General features: G+C 42.5%; 1 protein-coding gene across 5 annotated transcripts in view; it reads left to right on the forward strand.

Annotated features, from left to right (window-relative positions):
- The first annotated feature begins 4284 nt into the window (after positions 1-4284).
- KCNJ16 (potassium inwardly rectifying channel subfamily J member 16) overlaps positions 4285-21882 on the forward strand; it is a 36503-nt gene continuing 18905 nt past the window's right edge. The window contains exons 1-5 of one of the 5 annotated variants that reach the window (XM_074922200.1): positions 4285-4348; positions 4509-4589; positions 5334-5403; positions 17115-17245; positions 18039-18144. The gene's annotated coding sequence lies outside the window, so the exon portion shown is untranslated. Of the gene's footprint in view, positions 4590-5333; positions 5404-17114; positions 17246-18038; positions 18145-21882 lie in introns of all 5 variants that reach the window. The other 4 variants (XM_074922198.1, XM_074922197.1, XM_074922199.1 and 1 more) reach the window with 4 other exon arrangements.

Genomic DNA, 21882 nt, shown 5'->3' on the forward strand with positions numbered 1-21882 from the left:
AGCCCTCTCGCTAATGGAGGTGACGACGGCGCCCAGCTGGCCCCCAGCTGCTACCTCAGGCCGTGCTTTGAAGCCCCATCAGGCTGGCTGAGGGCTGCTCTGCCTCTCACACCCCGACATTGCTGTGATCTCTCCCCCTGCCTTTCCCCTCAGCGCTGCCAGAGAGCCCCATTGCCCCACAGGGCCCCCACGGCCCTCTCGGAGGGAGCCCCCAGGCCCGGCCCCAGCCCAGCCGCCATTTACAGCCCCCCCTTGGCGACGGCCACAGTGATGGCGCCGGGGGGCCAGGCGGGCCTGGGGCGAGTAGGCCAGGGCGGGGGGTTCCCACATAAAAAGGGCATGAGGAGCCGGTTTGGTGAGGAAAGTGAGCGTTAGGGGCACGTGTGTGACGTGTATTGTCATCAAGTCAGAGTAACAGGATGTAAAATATGAAATAACCGAATCTCTCCCAGAGGGGGTCCACGGCGTCTGAGGCACGCCTGAGGGACACCAGTGGAGAAGCTGCCCCTGGTAAAGCCGATGCCTGCGGGCAAGCTGTTCTGCTTACTCAGCCTTAGTCTGGGTCCCTTTCAGAAAACATTTACTGAGAACGATTACATTGCTCCTTGTGGTGTTTTAGTGACTGTATTTTTTTGTTTGTCTGCCAGGGTTCCCATCACAACAGGTTCCAGTGCCACCCATTCAAGAATATTGAGATTTCCAGTTCAGACACCTACCAGTTGAGGGGAGAGGAATACTGGGCCAGAAACACAGAAGGGTGTGTGTAAGCTCCCTTGAAACACTGGGACCTGCAGGACAGTGGGACTGTGCATCAGAAGGGTCTGCCATTTTATCCTAGAAATGCTGCAAAGCAAAGGAAGTGATTATGTTTTCCAGGCTTATTGCCTCACTTAAAAATAACAAAAAACTGCCACATCTTCCTTCTGATCTCCTCCTTTTCTCTCACAGCCTTGAGAGCCCAAGGAGAGGTCTGTTTCTGAGAACGAGAGAAAATGTTTCTAAGATGGTTTCAAATGGACTCTTTAATATGAAAGAAAATAAAGGGCATGCATGTCCATTTAATTTCCTCTGTTTGCAGCAAGATGAGTCGATCCTTCTCTTGTTACATCCTGCAACAATGGAAGTCGCAGTCTATGATTTCTTCCGCCCTTCTGCTAGGAGAGGAGGAAGGAACCTAACGTGTCCTTGGTTCCTGCACAGATTGATGAGGCAGAGTCACCCACATCAAGTTAATAGCAGTTCCAGCCTATATGAGTCTCTTTAGCAACCACCACCCCAGAAAGGCTTGAAAAAAAGGTGGGTCATTGGCAGACACATTACACACACTTAAAGGTCGTCGCATAGTTAGTGCACATTGATCCTCGAGGCAGTAGCTCCTGTTTAGGCCATGCAACTCCACATCATCTGTGCTTGCAGGCAGTGACAGACAAGCACCATCGGGCTGGTGGTATCAACTGCCTTTGTACTGTCTCATTCTGTGCACACTTTGTTTGCCTGTCTTACTCTGCTAATGCTGAAAGGAATTCGATTTTAAAAGGGAAAAAATGGAAAAGAAAAGCATCGTGCCATTGAGTCCCCAGAGTACCATTGAGTCCCTAACTCATTCCCCAGCTGTTTGCTCCGAGGCACTGGGGAGTTATAAATAGCTGGAAGCAAGAGTGCAGAACAGTGGTATATACATTTTGTAAATGGAGCTCTGAGCAATGTCCTTGTTTCAGGACCAGTGAAGTCAATAATGGCCTAGAATCTACCTCCATGTGCAGGTTATTATAACACAGAATAATAATAAAAATGTTCCTGGATTTTCACAAGTTCAAGCCATAAAGAGGAGGGAAATTATATATCTACTCTGCCTTCCAGTCACTTTTTGTAGCTTTTATTGTAACTTTTCTCAGAGAAGAGAAGGAAGAAGTAATGTTGGCCGTCTCTGGGTAAAGAAGAAAAAGGAGAGAGGGAAAAAGAGAGACAGGAAAGACTTCAAGTCTAACTTCAGTTCTGTTGGCATCTTTCAGGCTTAGCAGTGCTGCAGTCAAGTAGTAATAATCACATAACCAAGTCGGTGTATGTTCCAGTGGCTTCCAATTATGGACAGCTTTGCAAAGAAAGAAATCCGTGACAAAATCACTGTTGATTATCATTATTGCACTATTTGCAAGTGCAAGCAATGTTTCTTCATTATTACCAAGGAGAATTACTGTTAGTCATTGTATCAGAAAATTGGAAGCATGCACAATAGTTAGCAGCAAATGTTAGGTGTATTACGGTCTAGGAAAAAAAAAAAAAAAAAAAAAAAAAGGGGCCTTATGTAGTATGGGACTGGGTACAAGGATTTATGGGTACAGGTCCTGCTATTCCATCAGGACTATCAGAATAGGGATCTCCTAAAACCAAGATTTGTGTATGTGTGAGTAAAAAAATAGGTTAACTGAAATTTCCCCGACGGATTGTATTTTGCTTGACCCTGTTGTTGTTGAGTGAAGTGGAATTATACAGCTTGAAGTAATTTGTTGTCTCTACACCCCAGTTTGCCAGCCATAAAATGGGACTAAGTATTCTTACTACAGCGTGGGATACATGGAGTTGTGGGACTGAAAGGTATTTTGTTAATCAAGAGCTAAATCCCTCCCAGGGAACAGATATTTTCTGAGCCTACCTTGAAGTAGATGCGAGACGACATCTTCCATCTGATGGCTGACAGATGCTGTGTCATTGCTACAGCTGACCCCGTCATGCCGCTGTTGAGTGTATTTGACCGGGAGCAGCTGCAAGACCGTCATGGAACTGTTTGAAAAGCCAGAGCAATTTCTACAGCAGGCTATTGCCCCCACTCCTGTTGGCTTCTAAGGAACTTTTTACTGGTAACCTGAAGGTGCAGACGATGCCAGTGGCAACTGAAGTAAAGAAGATAAGTAGAAAAAGAAGAACCATCTGAACAGATCAAGGCTAAAAAGACATGCAGAGTGCTACAATCATCAGGCAGGGCAAACGGTGATTGGTTCAAAGCAGGAAGAGCCGAGGCAAAAAAGACAGTACATATGCAGCTTCTTTAGTTCCAAGTGGTGTGCTTTGCACATGCAACTGAAGCTCCAGCTTGTGTGACAGGAACATTCATCTGCAGGCGAAGGGGATGCTGTATTATCTACTCCATGATGAACTTGTTTTCATTTTTATCTTGCGTGTGTTGTCATCTCCCGCTTTGTAGTGCTACAGACTTGTCTTTGCAATAAGCATGAGGCTGCACTCAGCAGTGTGTGGTAATTAAGCCCTTTGAGGGTCATGCATATTTTAATTATTGCTTGTTTTATTGTCACAAGCTTGCCCACATGAGATGCAGTCTTGCATTCCATGTGGGACTGAAATAAGGGTCAACACATTCCTTCAGAACCCCAAATATTAAACAGACATTAATTTGTTTTGAGCTTTGCACATTTTAGATGAGCATAAATCAAGATGTATGATGGTGAAAAAATGTCCTCCATATGTTGGAAAGTTGAACTGAGACACTAACTCTAAGTGACAAAAAGTGGTGGCTGCAACAGAAAATGATTAAATGATTTGTTTAGCATTTATGTAATATATGAATGCACCTTGTCTGTGTTAAGGCAAAGTAATGATTGGTTTTCCACCAGCAAGGGCTGTGAATTTTAGCTGTATTCCCTTCTGGGATTCTGAAGTTCTCAGGTTCCGGCTTACACAACAGCAAAGTCTAAACGCAGACCAGTTTTTCATCCATGAAATGGAAGTTAAATAATGCTTGACCGAAGTAGACAAAACAAGAAGATACGTAGACTAACTGGAAACATCAAGATTTGAAAATTACCTGATAGGAAAAGGGAGGGGAGGGGGATCAAAGACGTCCCAGGGAATGAAAAATTCCTTCACAGCGCTTCCTGTTCTCTCTGTTATGCTAACCAAGGTAGGATTAGGTTTCAGCTGCCAAAAGAAATAACATTTGTAGATTTTTTTTGGTCTGGGGAAGTGGGATAGAAAGATTTAAGACAGCTTTTTCCAAACTATTTGCTTTTTGTCAAGCAGTCAAGTCTAGTTATTGTTATTAATTTGTATTACAGAACTACCAAACTGAGACTGGATTTCCATTGTATTAGGTGCTGTAAAAATATCCAGTCAGAGACTGGTCTTACCTCAAAGAGCCCGTGGTCTAAATAGACCAGACAGACAAAGGGCATTTTGCCCTGAGTTGTATAGCAGCTTAGCAGTTGAGCTAGGAATTATACTCATCTCTCCTGAGTCATAGCCTAGTGCCTCAGCTACTGGAGTGCAGTTCTGGAGAACAGAGCTGTCATTAAAAGAAACGAGCCTGCCTTCTTGTATCCAAACACAAGATAGGGTGAGATTGATTCAGCAAAACCAAGAGTCCTGTGAGTTAGCTCAACCGGCTCCTGCTGATGGCTGGCTGCGCGAGCTAGAGAAACCTCATCGCACCTTGCACCAGGTCATTCCTCTGTTTAGTCCCTATGGTTTGCTGTTGGTTTGGTTTTCTGTTACAGGTTCATTGTGTATCCAAAGTCCAGACGTGGACAGGGTCTCTGCGCGGGGATTGGATTCCGATCTGCTCCTGACCTTGCATGGTACAGAACCATACCTAGAAATTCAGATGGCCTAGATTAAGTGCCTAAATTAATCTTCAAGTCCCTAAATGAACAGCCGGAACATAATGTTGTGAAAAGCAAAAAGCAGTAGCTAGTATCCTTTCAGAAAGATCCCAAAGCAGCAGAGCTTCTGTGTAGGGATGAAGGCTGCGCTCCACCCTCACCTTTTTCCAGGAACGGCCATGTAATGCTGCTGTTCTGTCAATCTGATAGAAAAGGATGTTGCACTTCTTGTGCAAACTGGAAGTCTTTACCTTAACCTCGTGCTAATACAGAAACAAAAGGCTTTCTGTAGAAAAAAAAATAAAAATCTGAATAAATAAAATGTAAGTACAAACGTGAACCTGTTTATTCTAAAGTGTCATTATCAGTGGGTAATTACAAATCCGATTCCATGGGTTAAATATTTCAAGTACAATTTGAATTGTGAAGGGCCTTTCTTACCTGGGAGAATTTCCTGCTTTTTGTTTTTTTAAATCCTAGCCTCGATGTGCACAGGTGATTTTCAGGTTCTGCTGTGTGTGTCTGAGCTGCAGACAGGGAAGCAGCTGGGCCAGCAGCACATTGGCCGTTACCTGTTTCTCAAGATGCCAGCAGTTAGCAAAGCAGACCCTCTGAGTTTGCTCACAAGAACAAACTGGAGTAAATGTTTAACTTGAGTCTTTGGAGTCTACGGCTTGTACCTTTCTTTATTATTAACCCAACCCCTGTTTTTCTTTACAGTTGCACAGCTGCTGGCACACAAGAAACAAAGGACCCTTGAAATAACTTCCTCATGGAGGCATGAGCAAAGGTAAAGTACTTTTTGTATTGTTTCCGTACCTATAGGTGGGAAAGTAGTTGCACGTTTCTGTGTTCTGCATTTCTGTTAGGGCAGAACAACCTGTCAATAGCAAGCATTGTTTAATTGTGTCTTTTTTAAAATTAAATCGCTAGATAGATGCAGCTAATTTCATCCTAACTGGACATAAACTGAAAAAGTATCTATACGCAGAGTACAGGAGGGTGCATGGTGAATTTGTTCAGACATTCACATGCTCGCTGCTGTACACACGCTGCTTTCTATCCCTCTTTTCTTCACACCAACAGCCTTATCTTTGTAACTGTTATTTTCCTCTTAATTCTGTACTGCTCAAGTCTGAAAAGATCTGCCTCTTCTCCACTGGAGAGGCATGACTGCCCTGTGAAGATCTGAATTTACATCAGTCCTTTCACTAAGCTCACACAAACCAGCTGTACCATTTGTTTCGCAATCATCCTTTACCCTTATTTTTTTTTTTTTCTCTGCTCTTGGGTAAACTGTGAATTCTAGAAGCCTCTTGGTGAGGCAGACACCCATCAGCGCAGTATAGAAATGACTAGGACACTTGTCTCACAATTATTCTGGTTACTATATTAATATGGTGTGAATACTTGTTTTAAATAATGTTAAATATCTGTGCATGCTAGGTGGTGGCTCAAAACTGGTTTGTAAAGAGAAGGATTCACTTGCTCTTTTTTTTTTTTTTTTTTTTTTTTAAATTTGCTGTCACATAAATTTCAGTGGAAATTATATAATTGAACTTTAGCCAAAGTAATGCATCAAAGGAAATTCGAGTGAATATCAAGAGTGGAAGTTAAAAAAACGGTGCTTAAAGACATTCAAAAAGTAGCTGTTCATTGTTTTGTAGAATTACATATTTGATAAATATGACACATTTTTAGCAAAAAATATTTCAATAGAAACGGGTTTTAGACACTTCAGTTAAAGGAGAAGCAAATTGTTCCTGTTTCCAGCTGCTCAGAATACCGTTTTACTCCATGAGTAAATCCCGTACGTCAGGTGTGATCTCCATTTAAGCAGACAGTGTCTCAGCCCCGATACATTCCTTAAGAAGCCGCAGGTGTGATCTCCTCTCTGTAACTCTGTGTGTGCTGCCTTGTGAGGACGAGCCTGTCCGAAACTACCGAGTGCTGCTGGAGAGGAGATTTCTATAGGCACTGCAGCTACGCTGTTTACACTTTTATTTATAGTACAGCAGCATTTGCAACGTGGTATGTACTGCCCTCAGAGTAAAACAGTTCCTTTACATTATCTTTGAGCCGTATTGGCAATCAAAGTATTTGGTCTGTAAATACTTGGGAATCTGTGAGCAAAGGTTTGCAGGCACAGTATGAAATGTGAAAGTGGCATGATCACTAAGCGCTGTGAGGACACACCATAGTTCCTGAAAAGAAACTAGAAATTACCGTTTGGGAGTAGTTCACGCATCTCTGATTCTTGTAAGCCTATTAGATTAGGGAAAAGACTCTGCTATTCCGCATTTTGATCAGATCCAGCTGTTTATTTAGCCCTAAAGATCATTGGCACCATAAGCAAGGGATGATGTAGGGATGATAATGTGGCTAACAGATACTTCCAAAACATCTAACACATATAGTTAGATTCTGTCACTTTACTCCCACTGGAGAATACCGACATGAATGGGAGTATTGGTGGAATAAATTAGTATGTATTGGAAGGATGTCAGAATACAGGCCCAAGTGACTATGCAAATCTGAGTCAAGGTAGAAAAAGTAAATGAGGAGTTGAATGGATTTTAAGAGCCTGACACCTTGGTTATGAAGTAAGTGAGAAGTCAGTTGTGCAGCTTTGAACCTGTTTCTACAATGGCCAAATTCAGGTTTTGCAATTTACTCAAAGATTAAGAGATAAACAAGTAAAGAAAACACAACAAAACACAAACCCGTTGTCTAAAAGAATGGGAGAATTGGCAAGTTGATAAAGAACCTTGTGTCTGTTCAAAGGTGACCTAGGTCAGCTGAGGATGAATTTGCCTTCTTTTTTGTCAGGAGTTTGATGTTTGTTAAGGGTCCGTTGGTTTCTCCATTTCCTGAGTGATTTTTTTTTTTTTATTTTATTTTTTTTTTCCAATCTGGCAATTCTACAAAGCATATGTTGGACTTTAAACGTATTTGCCTAGCGTGTTCTCGGTGCTACGAAATGCAAATAAAGACGCTGGCATCAAAAGGGGATGGAGTGCTTTGAAGATGAAGGGCTTGACAAAGAGCCAAGGAGCCAATGGACCAGTAAGAACTGGAATTCTCATGGAACTTAAAGGACGCTATGCCTGTTGGTGAAAGCAAACACACATCAGAAAGGAACCAGGGGAGATCTTCATTGCTTTCTCCTGGCTAATTCCTGAGGCCAAGAGAGCTGCTTCAACTCGGCCTCAGAACTGAAGCGGTTAAAGAAAATTGGATACGGAACTTACCTGAGGGCTGTTGCAGAGGAGAAGGTGGGAGATGAGAAGTGGATCAATGCTATGTATTGCCTGTATTAAAGGCAGACGAGCTCCTTGTGTTTGAATTAACTTTTGGCTCTGCTGGAGTGAAAGAGCCAGCGGCCAGAATCCCAGGCCAACAGGACTTTGAGCCCTGGAGGGGTTTTGGTTCGTTGGTTGGTTGGTTTTTAGTTTTAAGTTGTGGGGGTTTAGGGTTGGTTTTGGGTTGTCTTTTTTGCTTTTTTTTTAGGTTGCTTTGTTGGTTTTTTTTTTTGTTTGTTTTTTTTTTTTTTTTTTTTTTTTTTTTAGTGCAATGCTAGGAGCCAGTTCCAAAAACATTCTGGTGATACTAAAGGATAGGATAGGATGTGTAGGATGCCACCTTATTATGCTTCAGAGACACAAGAACAGAAAGCACAATAGCATTTTTCCAGCACCACTGCCCCAACCAGGCTCAGCGGCATTATGCAGACAATAAATAGATTAGACTTTCTTGAGGAAAGAAGTACAGAGCAGTGACTGCTTTTTGTGCCTCAATCCAGCCCTTGACATGCTTCTCATCTCCTGTATAACTCGGCAGCAAAAAGCTTAATTGGCTAGCAGCAATGCGCAGTGTCAAGTGTAAAAATGCAGCGGTAATCATAGAAATAGCAATAACACTATCCCATGATGCGATCGGGGTTTCTTTTTCAGAATCCAATGATGTTAAAATAAATGGAATTATGTTGCTTTTCATTTATTTTAAATCAGTAAATTCCAAAAGAGGATTTGTCCCATTTCTACAATGTGCTTAAGGACTTAGAGTGCATGATCAAATGCAGATTTATTAGGGGCATGAGGGGTTGGCATACGGTATTCTCTGCTTAAAGCTGCTCAGTGCCTTTTTGTTCTGGTCAAGAAGGATTTTTTTTCATCTTAATCATTATTTGTGAGACCATATGTGGCCTTGCATTTCCCAGAGCTTTTTTTTTATTGCACAGAAAAAAATCATGAACACCCTTTACTATAAACAGCAAGGAAAGCTGGTGTTACAGGTAGGACCTGCAAAATGTAAATTGGAGAAAATACCACACAAACATCTCTAGTGGAAGGTTTTTCCTTCTTTTTATTGACACGGTCAGTGAGAATACTTCCACTGACTTCAGTGGATGTTAGATCAAATCACAATGTCTCTCTAACTCTCCCCCTCTGCTGGCAATTCAGTTCTCACTGTGCTCAGAGCTGTGTAGGATCTCTGAGCTTAAAAAAAAAAAAATCTTTTAAGTGGTGATATAGTGGTATTCCTCATTTGAGTCGAAGGATGAAGCACCTGAGAAAACTCAGGGGCTGCGGAAAGCAGGAAAAGCAGTAGATGCTAGCGAAGGACGGGTAGATTCTGCAATCTGAAGTGTATCTCTTTACTTTTTATAGCAGTTGGAACCAAGCACACAGACTGTGACTGATAACGCCTGGTCAAGAAGATAGTGTTTCTGGTCTAAACATAAGGAGCAAACATTCAGTAAGGGCATCTGAGACTTTTACCATACTTCATTTGATAACCCGAATCAATTTCCAGCACTAAACCAACAAAGCACGATATTATTCTTATATTTTGAAACACAAAATAAATAACTTACAAAGCAGTGACTGCAGATAAGATTATTTCACACACTGTTGAAAGCCACTGCAGTCTGCAGAATATACAACCCTGGTGCAGTCCATGCTCTGTGGTATTGTCCATTATAGAGCGTCAGTTACGCTTCGTAATGTGCACAAAGATTGGATCGTTGTATCTGCAATGTTTAGCGTGTATGTGTACATGATTTAAGAGGGGTTTGTCTGACAGGAATATTTTTCTACTCCTGTTTTACAACACTTCTTGATGCATATTTTTTTTATTTTTATATATTCTTAATCTGATCTGCACAATTCTTTGCTTTGTTCAGCACAAAGGCATGAATGTTGCCAAATGTAAATGACAAACTCTATTGGAGGAAGAGAAATCCAGTCCTTTAAGTAAACTTTTCCACTAGTGTTTAGAAATTTCCTCTCTCAATAGAAGCAGAAGCATTTCTTTTTAATGTTTCTTCTGGCCAGCTATGAATAAGTTTTAAATATTTAACAGAGAAAACTGGGATACTATGGAGGTCCTGATTTTGAACAGAAACTTAAACTTCTCTGTCTTTGATGGAAATATTCTCACCAAAAAGAAGTGTACCAAATATTTTTGGAGTCGTAGGAGGCTATTAAATTCCCAGGTATTTGCTCAGTTCTGGAGACAGCTGTTTCCTCCCTCCAGACCCTACTTGAAGCAATGAAAAAGCACACAATAAACTAAACTTCTTTAGCTGGTAGGCAGATGATTTGGCAGTAGTGGAATATGAAGCAATCTCAGCCGAAAATGAAATTAGTAATGTTCAAGATAATGGCAGAGATGTATGTCTTAGACAAATGAAGTTCTACTCTTCATTAATCCAAATTATAATTTTATCTAAATGGCCAGATCAGATCCACAGATTGCATTGTTGCTTAGTTTTCTTCTGGCATAAATCTGTGCACAGAAACATTTTTTTTTTTGAGAAGAGCAGAAAGCACAATCAGTATTCTACAGAAAATAGCTTTTTTGGGGGATCTTTTTTGTGCTTTTTTCTTTTTTCTTTTGCGTTAGCCTTTTCTCTATATTCTTTTAGTGCTGATAAAAGATCTTAGTGAGACAACATGCAGAAAAAGGATTGGCTTGTTTGCGACTTTGGCACGTTTTCAAAATTCAGACGCTTTCACCTTGTCTTTTGTTCCTAGCTCAAATTCAGAAAATCCTCTTAGGTTAATTTGTTTTCCAGTAGAAAATCATAAGAAACCTAAAACGAGAGAAAGGCGTTTTCTTCTTTTCTTTCCACCGCAAGAAGAAGGAGATAATCCGGCTCCGCAGGCGCGGCCGAGGTTCGGCCCATCGCCGCTCTCGCCCCTCGAAGCTTTGAGATCGCAGCGGGTTGCGAGGCGGTTACTGACCCCCTCGAGGAGGCCGGGAGTTTCTCATCCATCCGGCCCAAGGCCGCGCTGGTTCCGCGGGGGGCGGATCCCCCGCCCCGCGGTGCCGGGGCTCTGCGGCCGCCGGCCGTGGTGCTGAAGGGATAGCGCCCGCCCCCCCGCCCGCCGCTCCGCGGGTTCTCCGGGCGTTTTGCAAAAAAAAAAAAAAAAAAAAAAGGAGGAGGTTGGCAAAGTGTTTCTGCAGCACTTGCTGGAAGAAAAGTTGTTCCAAACAATCTTCCTGCCCCCAAGCTTGCTTTACTGTAGAATCGGAGAGTCTTTTAGGTTGGAAAAGATCTTGAAGATGATCGAGTCCAAGCGTAAACCCAACGCTGCCAAGTCCATCGCTAAACCGTGTCCCTAAGTGCTGCAGCTACAGGTCTTTTTAATATCTCCAGGAATGGTGACTCAACCACTTGGCTGCCGGTTCCTGTGCTTGTCAATCCTTTCAGTGAAGAAATTTTCCTAAAACCCAATCTAAAACTCCTTTTGAGGCCGTTTCCTCTCATCCTATCGCATTTCACTTAGAAGAAGAGACCAACCCCCACCTCACTACAACCTCCTTTCAGGTAGAGAGTGATGAGGTCTCCCCTGAGCCTCCTTTTCTCCAGACTAAACACCCCCAGTTCCCTCAGCTGCTCCTCATAATATTTGTTCTTTAGACTCTTCACCCGCCTCGTTGCTCTTCTTCAAACATGCTCCAGCACCTCAACATCTTGGACAACATCTCCTATGCTCCATGGAACTGCATTTCTCCTCCCTATTAGCAATTTCTGAGATTTAAAATATTACAGTACTACTTAATGCCCCCAGACCCATAATGGTCTGTTTTGTTGCTTTACCAACACAGAACTGGTCTCCAGCCTGAACTGCCTACAGCTTAATTAGTTATGACACACATTACTTCTTGTGCTAAACTGCTGCAAGGGGATGTTGTATGTTGTTAAACAGCTGCTGGATTCTGCCCGAGAGGGAAATCTATTTATGGGTTGTATTTTGGGTTGTAAAATTTGCAACCATGCTTAGGAAACAGCAAAGCTATAGAACCGTGCTGAATTATTAAGAATGTTCAGTCACACAGAACAATAACCATAAAACAAGGGGTCAGACACTGGCTGGCCCCATGTGGGTGGTGTACGGGGACGGAAAGCGCAGGTCATCCTGAGTGCAAGGGCTACTGCTGCGTAGCAATACCCACGCGGTCAGAGACCATTAACAATTACCCTCTGGCCTGTGGGACTGGCTGGATCCAGACAGCTCAAACATAATGTAACCGCACTGGAGAGACTGTACTTATGCGATGAGAAGTTCTGGGAGAGATTTCCCGGCTCACTAAGGAATCTGGGACCTGGAAGTACAAATATTAGTGAAAATTAAGACTTTTTCAAGTACTTTGGAAAAAAATGGCTTCCTGATTCTCAGCAACTTCTTAAGACTAAGGGGTTAGCGATGCAGTTGGCAAGGGCTGGGCTATTTGTATTTATCAAGTATCTTTTTTCTATTTATCCAAGAACTGAATATTTAGGATTTCCATGGCAACATATTTCTGGACCCATATTACAGTCAGACTGACGCGTGTCAACTGATACAGGGATGCAGGAGGTGGTGGCTGAATTTATTCAAGCAATCACATTCTCTTTTCCAAGGCTAATGCACATGAATACTGAGTTCGCAAACTGAATTGACAGGGATTCCATCTCAATGAACATGTATAATGTTCCAGCCCAGGAGAGTAGCATTTAATTGATGAGTGGGATTATATTTACATAGCAATTATAGCAAAGTCAAGATTGGCTTTATGTGAAAGACTATTTGTTGTAATATCTTGCTGCTTGGTTGTCCAGGAAAGTTGTTCCTGTATGGGGGGAGAAAAAAAAAAAAAAAAAAAAAAAATCAGAACAGATGCACTCAGCTTTTACACGTGCTTCTTTTCATGTTCTGCAAATACTCACTTCATGAAGCCAACTCAGGAGTCACATCGTGGTTGCCTTAGATACATACATTAATTTACTCCATTATAACTTAGATGCTGATTGTTTAACTGCACAAGTATTAATAGTTATTCGCTGCTATCCTCAAATGGCTGTTCGGTGCCTAATGTAAAATGAATAAGGGCTCATTCTAAATCCCATATAAGTCAATGGGCACCTTTCTCCTCATTTCATTCAGAGCTGGAATTAGCTATCCCCGCTGCAGTGCCCCCAGATATTAATTTTTTGTCCTCAAGACACCTTTGCAAGGTAAGGTAATGCTACGGACTCGGTTTCACAGATAGGAATCTGGAGCCCAAAAGGTTACCTCAGAATCATCCATCGTATACACAGAGGTCCTGACCCTCACCATCCCTTTGGTCTGGATTTCTTTCCGTTGACAGTGGGATGTGGAGAGAGGAAAGGTGCATGCTGGAGTTTGGCTCCAACATGGAGTTGAATTCAGGGGAAGGGAAGCAGCTGGACCTCGAAGCTGGGAGGCAATTTCACAGCTTGTAGTTGTGTGTAGTCAGACAGACCAGCAGCTGCATTCAGATGTCTTCTTATGGGGCCTAGCATGGAGTTAAATTCTACTGATGGCTCTGGAAACAAGAGGGTGGTGAGGAACTCAAACCATCTATTATCTATGGCATGGCAAGGAGAAATATGCATGACACCTCTGCTGCGTGATCCAAATACCTCTAGACACTGAGAAGAAGGAAGAGCTGTCTCAGAAGCCTGACACAAATGCCGTACTTGTCTTTCTTCATTGACTCATGGAGGGAGACTGGTCCTTACATCCTTGAATTCCCAGTTGGTCAGAAGTGATTATCCTTGTCTTGAACTTTGACAACAGACAGTGTGTTTCAGGTCCATCTTTGTCACTGCACTAGGAAGATATCCCTAGGTGATTCACCTAAGGATATACTGAGCTAGAGACAGGGAAATAAACTGAGGTCTCTTGAGTCTTCTACCACAAAAAGAGTTTTTTTCTCTTAATCTAAGCTTTCTCTGCTCTCAGTCTTATTGCCATGGAAATTGTCTCCACAGCTGGTATTAGGATTGCCTTGTTGACATCATTAGTAAAGCGTATAATAGATAGCTGAACTGCTCTGATATTTATCTTTAGGTCAACAGCTATTGAGGCTCCAGAGGCAAATTAGAAAAAAGTATAGACTCTTTATTAGTAGAACTTAATTTAACTGTATTTAAACTTCATTAAGGAGTAAAAAAAAAATGACCTTTCTTAATGGACTCTTTCTTTATATAGTATGAAGTAAGGATATTAGATTAGTTTGATCCTGGTTCTTATTATGCACACACAGTAGATGAGAATGCAAAAATTCCCTCATCCAGTTAGGTAGTCTTGGATGTCAAATCAAAGACCAGGTGCTCCACAAGCCCATTTCCTTTCTTCAGTGTTTTATGTTTCCTAGCCCTGTAATTCCCTCCAGGAAACCAGAAGAAATCTTAATTTCTTACCCCCACACCCCCCCCCTCTGCCATTAAAGTAACAGCTCTGGTCATTTAAACAATCAAGCACGTGTTCTTACACTGTCTGCACCTCATGCTATCCATAAATGGTGATGTGGTAAGAAAAACCATGGAGGAAAGGAAAGGAAATGACATTAACCTTTTCCATCTGATAAATAAGGGCTCTATTCAGCTGCAATAATCCACATCCTTCCCTAGAGATCCAGTTAATGTAATACCTAAGGGCTCAGTTCATTTAAAATTATTTCCACACTGGCCAGCTGATTTCTTGGTGAATTATTCAGTCCCCAGACTGAAATATTCTCCCTGTGCAATAGCACATGGAAAAGGGCTAGAACTCTTCTGTAGCTCCCTGTAGTCTGAACATCCTCTCAGAGGTGCCAGAGGGTCGATGGCATCCCCATAATTTATCTGTGTCCTCTAAATTAACAAGTTTTGTGCTGATTTTCATGGGACCACCAATCTGTAAGCACTGAAGATACCGTTCTTTGTCCCATTTGCTCCTCTTCTCTGCAGGGAGCTTCTCACCTCCCTATCAAACTTTAACCACCTGCAGTTTACAGGTAGTAAAAGAACATTTGAACTGTGAAATGAGTGGAAATTTAGAGCAACAGACTCGAGACAGTTCAAAAAAAGGCAGCCTGGATTGTGCACGTTGTTGCTGAGGGTTGAGGTAATGGATGTGGACCATTGCAAGGCTGCTTGAGTGATCCAGGCTCCTAAAGGCTAACAGGTGGGAATTGAAATGCTGTTGTTTTTTTTCCCTTTTCCCCTTTGCAATACACAGACGGCACCAGTGTGGCTGGTATCTGCTCAGCTTTATCCACCCGAGAAGCTTGCAAAGACCAAGGACTGTTTGTAGCATTGAGGCGGATGTTTTCAAAGCAGGAGAGGGGAGCAGGAGGTACAGAATCCAACTGCAAATCAGTGGAAACACTAGTCTAACATCAGTAGCAATAAGGGAAAATATTCCAGGTTTGTATTATTATAGTTGTATTGACCCACAGTCAATTGAAAGCCATGGGAATCTTGTCATTGGCATCAAGACATTTGGGATTAAGTTCCTACATTATGAGACATGTTCCTTTGTCTCTCTTTTTTTTTTTTTTTAAGGGAGTGTAACTAATTGAGTATAATAAACCGAAGTTGTACGCAATTTTGCAACTTTTCAGATGCTGTAATAAGCTGTACTCTGAGGGTTCGTTATTAGACTGTCTTGAAACTTGCTAGTTAAACAGGAAAAACAAGAAATCTGACCTCACTGTAGTACTTAATTGAAGTGCATTTATTGACTGATTTTAAGCTCTTATAGCAACTCTATTTGCTAAGAACTATGGGCCAGCTCTTGGCTTGTGCAGCCCCTGAGCTCCTGGGGTGGACACAGCCTACACACACAAACACATCCCGCTCCAGGCTTGCATCAGAGGGTTGGGCTGGGGCTGAGCAGAAAGTTCTAGCTGGAGACTGGCACACTGTCCCTTGCTGCCATGCTGCTCAGCTTCTCTCCCCTCCAGGAGCCCACAGGCCGGCCAGCCCAGGGAGGGGTGAGTATGCCAGAGGTAAAGCAGCAGTGTTGTGCTGGGTGATTTAGTTCCTGGCTCTTTGGTATCGGGGCAGGTAACAGGAGTCAGCAGAGAGAATAAACCCCCATGGATCTACCCTGCCTCCTTAAGGATTCTGCAAGTTGCAAATCTTTAGAAGGATCTAGAGCTTCAGCCTCATAATGCTGAGGAGGGAGGACTGAGAAGAGTGTTATAAATCAGTGCCAAAGCAAGCTGCAGCTGGATCTCTCTGCTAGTAAATCTACCTTTGATACTGGCACGCACTTAATGCTAATACATTCTTATCCCCATCCCATCTGTATTAGAAATTAAGGCAGAAACATGAAGACCGTTACCATGCTGTAACCTTCAGAACAGTTTCTCACTTCATAGAGGCACTCAGCAGGCACTGGTGCATTCAGCCATGATTCATTACCACTGAACTTTGGGGCTGGCCTTGGCCAGTTTTGTCTGGATTCAGTGAACATGGTAGGAAAGATTTCTGAGCATTTCTGTTATCTCTCTGGAAATCTTAAGTAGGGAGCTGAACACGATTGAGAAGAGTTGCCTGATAGAAGAGACAGAAAGAAAATGCATTTTGCCAGAGACTAAGGAGGAATGGAAGTGGGTCCTGGAACAGGACTTGGCTCTCCCCTGGTATAAGAGAAAAATCTGAGCTAGCAAGAGGTGTCAGTGGACATTCCTGTATATGATGTCACACTGACTTTGTGCGAGGCCCATTGAATTCACCTCTAATCTAGCTCACCATAATGTTAAAATGGCTGGTTTTATTTTCCAAAAGTTTTGGAACACGTACAGCTTTGTGGAGCTGTTGCTTATCACTGAGTAGGGTAATGCCAGCCCTAGTGCCACAGGTAAACGAAGTCTCTGAAACTTCATTGCTCTAAACCCACTGAAAATCGGACCCCGAGGAGATACGGATTCTATTCAAGGAGTTTGTGATGCAAATTTATGCAGATGACTGTCATTAGTCTACTATGTTTGCTTGAAACCTCAGGGTAAAGAAGAGACAACGACTCTGCAGAGAACAGATTGCAGATTTGTGCCCAAACTGCCATCTTAGGAAAAATATTAGAGCACAGAAGAGACTTGCCTCTCAGTTCTTTTGATAGATTGCAGGAAAGTGGGAGTGTAGAAGCTATTTCATCACCAGACACCAACCTCTCGGCTCTTCTTTCTTGGCATTTATTAACAACTATTTCTGCCCAGGAGCGCCCAGAAGCAAAGCTGGGCAGAAGGCAGCTGGGCACAGACACAAGCAGCAGTGGAGCACAGAAGTAGGAGCAGGCAGAGTTCATCTGACACGGTCCTAAGCTGAAGATCCTATAGATAGGCTCAGGGTAAGATCACTGCATCTTGTGTGCAACACTCTCGAACGGGCTGAGTTAAATACTTTGCAGTAGCAGGAGTTTCCAGAAAAGTATTTTGTCTAAGGGGGGAAAGCCTGTGGAAGCACACAACTGAGAGTGTTGCTCCGTACTGCATACGCCTCTTTTTACACTGACCTCATTTCTGTGGCCTGTGTGGCCTGCTAAAGATCCCTCGTAGCTCTCTGGGATTACTATCACATTTCAGGTGACAGAAGGCGAGCTGGTCTCTATGCAACCAAGTCAGAGGATGGAGTAGAACAGTTTAAAATAACCTGCTTTCTGCTGTGAATGCAGGCAGGTCAGCAGCAGCAGAGGGTTCTGGGGGAAAAATGAGGAGTTCGGACATCTACTGGTGACTTTTAGTATACATAGTGGTGGGATGCAAGGATAAAATCCAAGGCCCAAAGATATTTGTGCTGCATGCAAAAAGCCCTTTCCACTTTTACAAAAATCCTCTTGTCAAGGCTGCCTTAAAGGGGCTATGATTATCTGTTGGATCAGTTATTAGAGAAATGGGAAAGGTTTGCTGTAAATCCCCTCCTTGCTTCATACTTATTGCAAAGTAGACCTTGAGCCTTTTTGAGAAAAAAAAAAAAAATTAAAACTGCTGGGCTCCCAAATGTAGTATATTTCTCGTCAGTTCTAACGTGCTGAAAGGATGGGATTTTCTGCGAACTTTTCCCAAACAGTCTTGCATTTTTTTCTCTCTTTGAGAGGGGGAGGAGTTGTGCCTAAAAAAACAAACCCAACCTGTCGTTCTCAGCTCTGCCAACCTGTCAGTCCAGCCATACAAGAGAGAGGGAGAGAGACAGAGGAAAAGAAAGGAGGGAGTGAAGCAGAGATTCTTTCAGATCTCAGCAGACATTAAGGTAAAGCCCATTTCTCATTTCCTTAATTGTGCTTGTCTCTGTGTGTGTACATGTAAACAGAAATCCTGTTACCTTAGAGAGTTTTAAACTAACTAACTAAACAACCTGTATGGGAATAAACTGTTTATCTTGTTCAACTGGAAGTGTGTTTTGCATGTAACCTGGCAGCTTGTCAGTTGTTGTTTGGAAACACAAGTTTCTCTCTCTGAAATTCAGAAGGAGAGTTTGTGTTCATTTGAATATTAAAAAGAGGCAGAGCCTTAGTGACTGTATGAATACATGTTTGGGAAGGATACTAAGCTGTGTAATTTCAGGGCTGAAGCCAGCCTCTAATTACTGAAGATCAGGCTAAGAACTTGTTAGAGGAGGGAAATTCTTCCAAAGCTGCCTATTGCAGGGCTCTTACACCTTCTCCTGGAGCATTTGGTATTAGCCACTGGTGGAGACAGGATACAAGACTAGACAGACTGTGGGTCTGATCCAGTTTGGCACTTCCTACATTCCTCCATTCCCGTCTGTCCATTTCTGGTGGGGTTTACCCAACTTGTCATTACCAGAGAAGGAACAAAGCTAAGGTGCAGCAAAACTGCCCGTGTGAATTCTTGAGTTAGGAGGGCAGACCAGCAGAGGCACTTTCAGCTCATACCAGAGGAAATTGAAGGTTACAGACTGTGAGAAATGTTGGCTGAAATAAGTGTGAGTCAGAAGAATCATTCTGCCCCAGAGCTTGCTGTATGAGTCTGGTCTGGGCAACCAGTTTGTTGGAATGATTGTAGTAGAGGGGGCCTAGCTGTGGAGGCCTGAAAGACAAGAAGGGACACAATTTTGTTAATCTGAGTGTCTGTGCATGAGGGCCTGTGTGAATGTGACTTGTGCACAAATGTCTACATGTAAGGAATCTGCTGAGAGATTCTGACCCCTAGTATGCTATGAAAATCTTCAAACAAAGGTCAAAAAGGAAGAATTATGTTTATCCACCTTAGACCTACCCCTATTTCTATATTTCTAAATCCTGATCAAACATTGTAAACTGGAGTAAACTATCTTTCTAAGTAGGTTGAGGCTCTGGGGAAGGTCATATAGAAGGCAAACTGAAGGACAGGTTTTCCTTTCCTCTCTATATATTTAGGGCTTTCACTCCTCCTGCCAAGGTGTGCCTGCTGCAGATAACCTGTCTAGTAATACTAACCCAACAGAACACGTTGAAAGATGGCAGAGAAAGACAATACAACCGTCATGTTGCTCGCTGCATGGGTTGCAATGCCCTTGCCAGGGCTTTGGTTACATAATACTGGCTTCTGCATCTTCCTTGTTAAACTTCCTCAGATACTTGCGCCCGGGCCGTAGTTTCGGATTGAAGCTCTCTCCCCATGGCTGTGATCCTGGGAAGCAGACAGAGGCGATCCAGATGAGAGAGGGGTGGTCTGTCCGTATGACCCTTCCCATTCAAAAGTTTGCGATGTCCTTGTGTTACAGCTCTTTCCTTTCTTCTGGTAGTGTTGTCTCCTGGGAACTCTGAGCTGATGTTTCTTATTAACCCTGACTAATTCCCCTTGGGGATGGTGATACAGAGTGAGACTATAAGCTTTTAATACACAAAAGAAATTCTTTTATAGATAGTCTTTTTCTGGAGCATTATTATAAGCTTTCCTGCCAGAGCCAGAATGGCGAAGGAAGTGCTTTGTCAAGAGATGGTAGGAGATGGAGAAGAGGAAGCAAATGCTTCAGTTTTGGTGGGGAGAAACATTCCTACTGCTAGTTACAGTAACAGAAATTAGTCACTGAAAGACAGAAAAGAGGAAAATTCTTTAGCTTTCATGATCTACAAAGACTTCACTAACTAGCCTCACAAAACTTTTGCACCTTCTTGTAGCTCTTCTCTTCTCTTCTCTTCTCTTCTCTTCTCTTCTCTTCTCTTCTCTTCTCTTCTCTTCTCTTCTCTTCTCTTCTCTTCTCTTCTCTTCTCTTCTCTTCTCTTCTCTTCTCTTCTCTTCTCTTCTCTTCTCTCTTCTCTTCTCTTCTCTTCTCTTCTCTTCTCTTCTCTTCTCTTCTCTTCTCTCCTCTCCTCTCCTCTCCTCTCCTCTCCTCTCCTCTCCTCTCCTCTCCTCTCCAGGCTTGTGGCATCTGTGTGACACATTCTACAAGTCTGACGGGTATTTTTGAAATGAGGGCAAACATGCTGATGCACTTGTTTCATTCCTGCTTTTGAAAGACTGTGAATGTACTGATGTAACACAATTGGTGCTACTAAGTCAGCCCAGCTCCCTAGGGATCAGACATCTGATCTACGTACTGTCAAATGCAAGATTATACTACATGTTGATAAACGGTTTAGCACTGCTTAGCAAATGTCAGTTGATCAATCAGAGTTAACCAGCTGCAAACTTGCTAAATTCAGGCAATGTCCAGGCAATCAATATTTTAGATGGGCTTCATTAGTGCGGCTGTAACAACTCAGTACTGCAACAGAAGGGAAGAAATGTCAGAAATACAAGTCAGGTTCTTACCAAGATTGGTGTATCTATCATTCTGGAGGTGGAAAGAGCAGGGACTAATGTATCAGTCATTTGTTCAGGAAACTGTTTCTAAAGAAACAAACTCTTGCAAAGGAAGTGTTACCAGACAAAAAGGTTGCAATGCGAGAAACCTTTCTGCCAGGAGAGGTTCTGAATAGTTGTTGGAAACAGCGGTTGGAAAACACTCCATGCTGAGAAAGTTTCTGCATTTCAAGAGGACACTGCTAATTTGCCTTGCACAGTCTTCTCCCATGTAAGATTCTCTAGATCGACTGATGCCTTGCCCTTCTTTCTTTTGTTAGTTACCTTTCTTGCCCCAATATTCCCACCGTGAGCTTTTGGTGAGAATGTTTAGTGACAGAACATCCATTTCTAATAGCCTACTGTGCAATTAAAATGCCATGTGATAAATACAAACAAGCCAAATAAACAAAACAGAAAAACAACTTCAGATTTCTGTTTGATTTTTGAATCAGGATAAGAGCTTGTTTTGATTCTTCATCTTTTCATCTTATATTGTAAAAGCAGACTGGCTGTCCATCCCATTTGGCAGGAAGCAATGCTGTAACCCAAGAAGCCATTGAGCTGCTTTTCACAAGGAACCGTTCATTTTTTTGTAGTTTGCAGTCATGATAGTAGCACTGGTTCCTCTTTTTAAAGCAGTTAAATTTGTGTTTTGAGAGTGCAGACAGGGGAGAATATGCTTCAACTACTCAAATATTATTTGTGGTGACATGCTGGATTGGAGAATTGGAAGAGCGGAGAGTGTTTCAGCCCTTAATTTCCTGTGGAAAGATTCAGCTGAGGAAGCATTGAATTTTTGGTTTCTCTTTGCTGTCAGCATGGTAGAGGATAGTAGGTCAATACTCGCCTGAGAAGGTTTAAGAATTGACATTTGATAAAAATCAACAGTCTGGGAAACAAACTGAATAGAGGCAATTTCAGTGAACAACCGATTTTCAGACAAGTTTTCCTGCACCCCAAAGGCAAACCAAGACAGGGATTCACTAGGCATTGTGCAATGAGGACTCACCTGGATAAAACTAGCTGGAAATTTTTCCTATATAGGAACTAAAGATATCTCCATTCCTGAGGCAACTTTGAACACAAAAGATCTCTGGTTCTTTTTAAAATGTCCTTTCTCAAACTCTTTTCAGATTGGCACCTAATTTTCTGTACATCAACATCAGGGCATTGATTCTGTGTTGCGGTACCAGCATCA

Source organism: Athene noctua, chromosome 18 (assembly GCF_965140245.1).
Source record: "Athene noctua chromosome 18, bAthNoc1.hap1.1, whole genome shotgun sequence".
Classification (NCBI taxonomy): domain Eukaryota; kingdom Metazoa; phylum Chordata; class Aves; order Strigiformes; family Strigidae; genus Athene; species Athene noctua.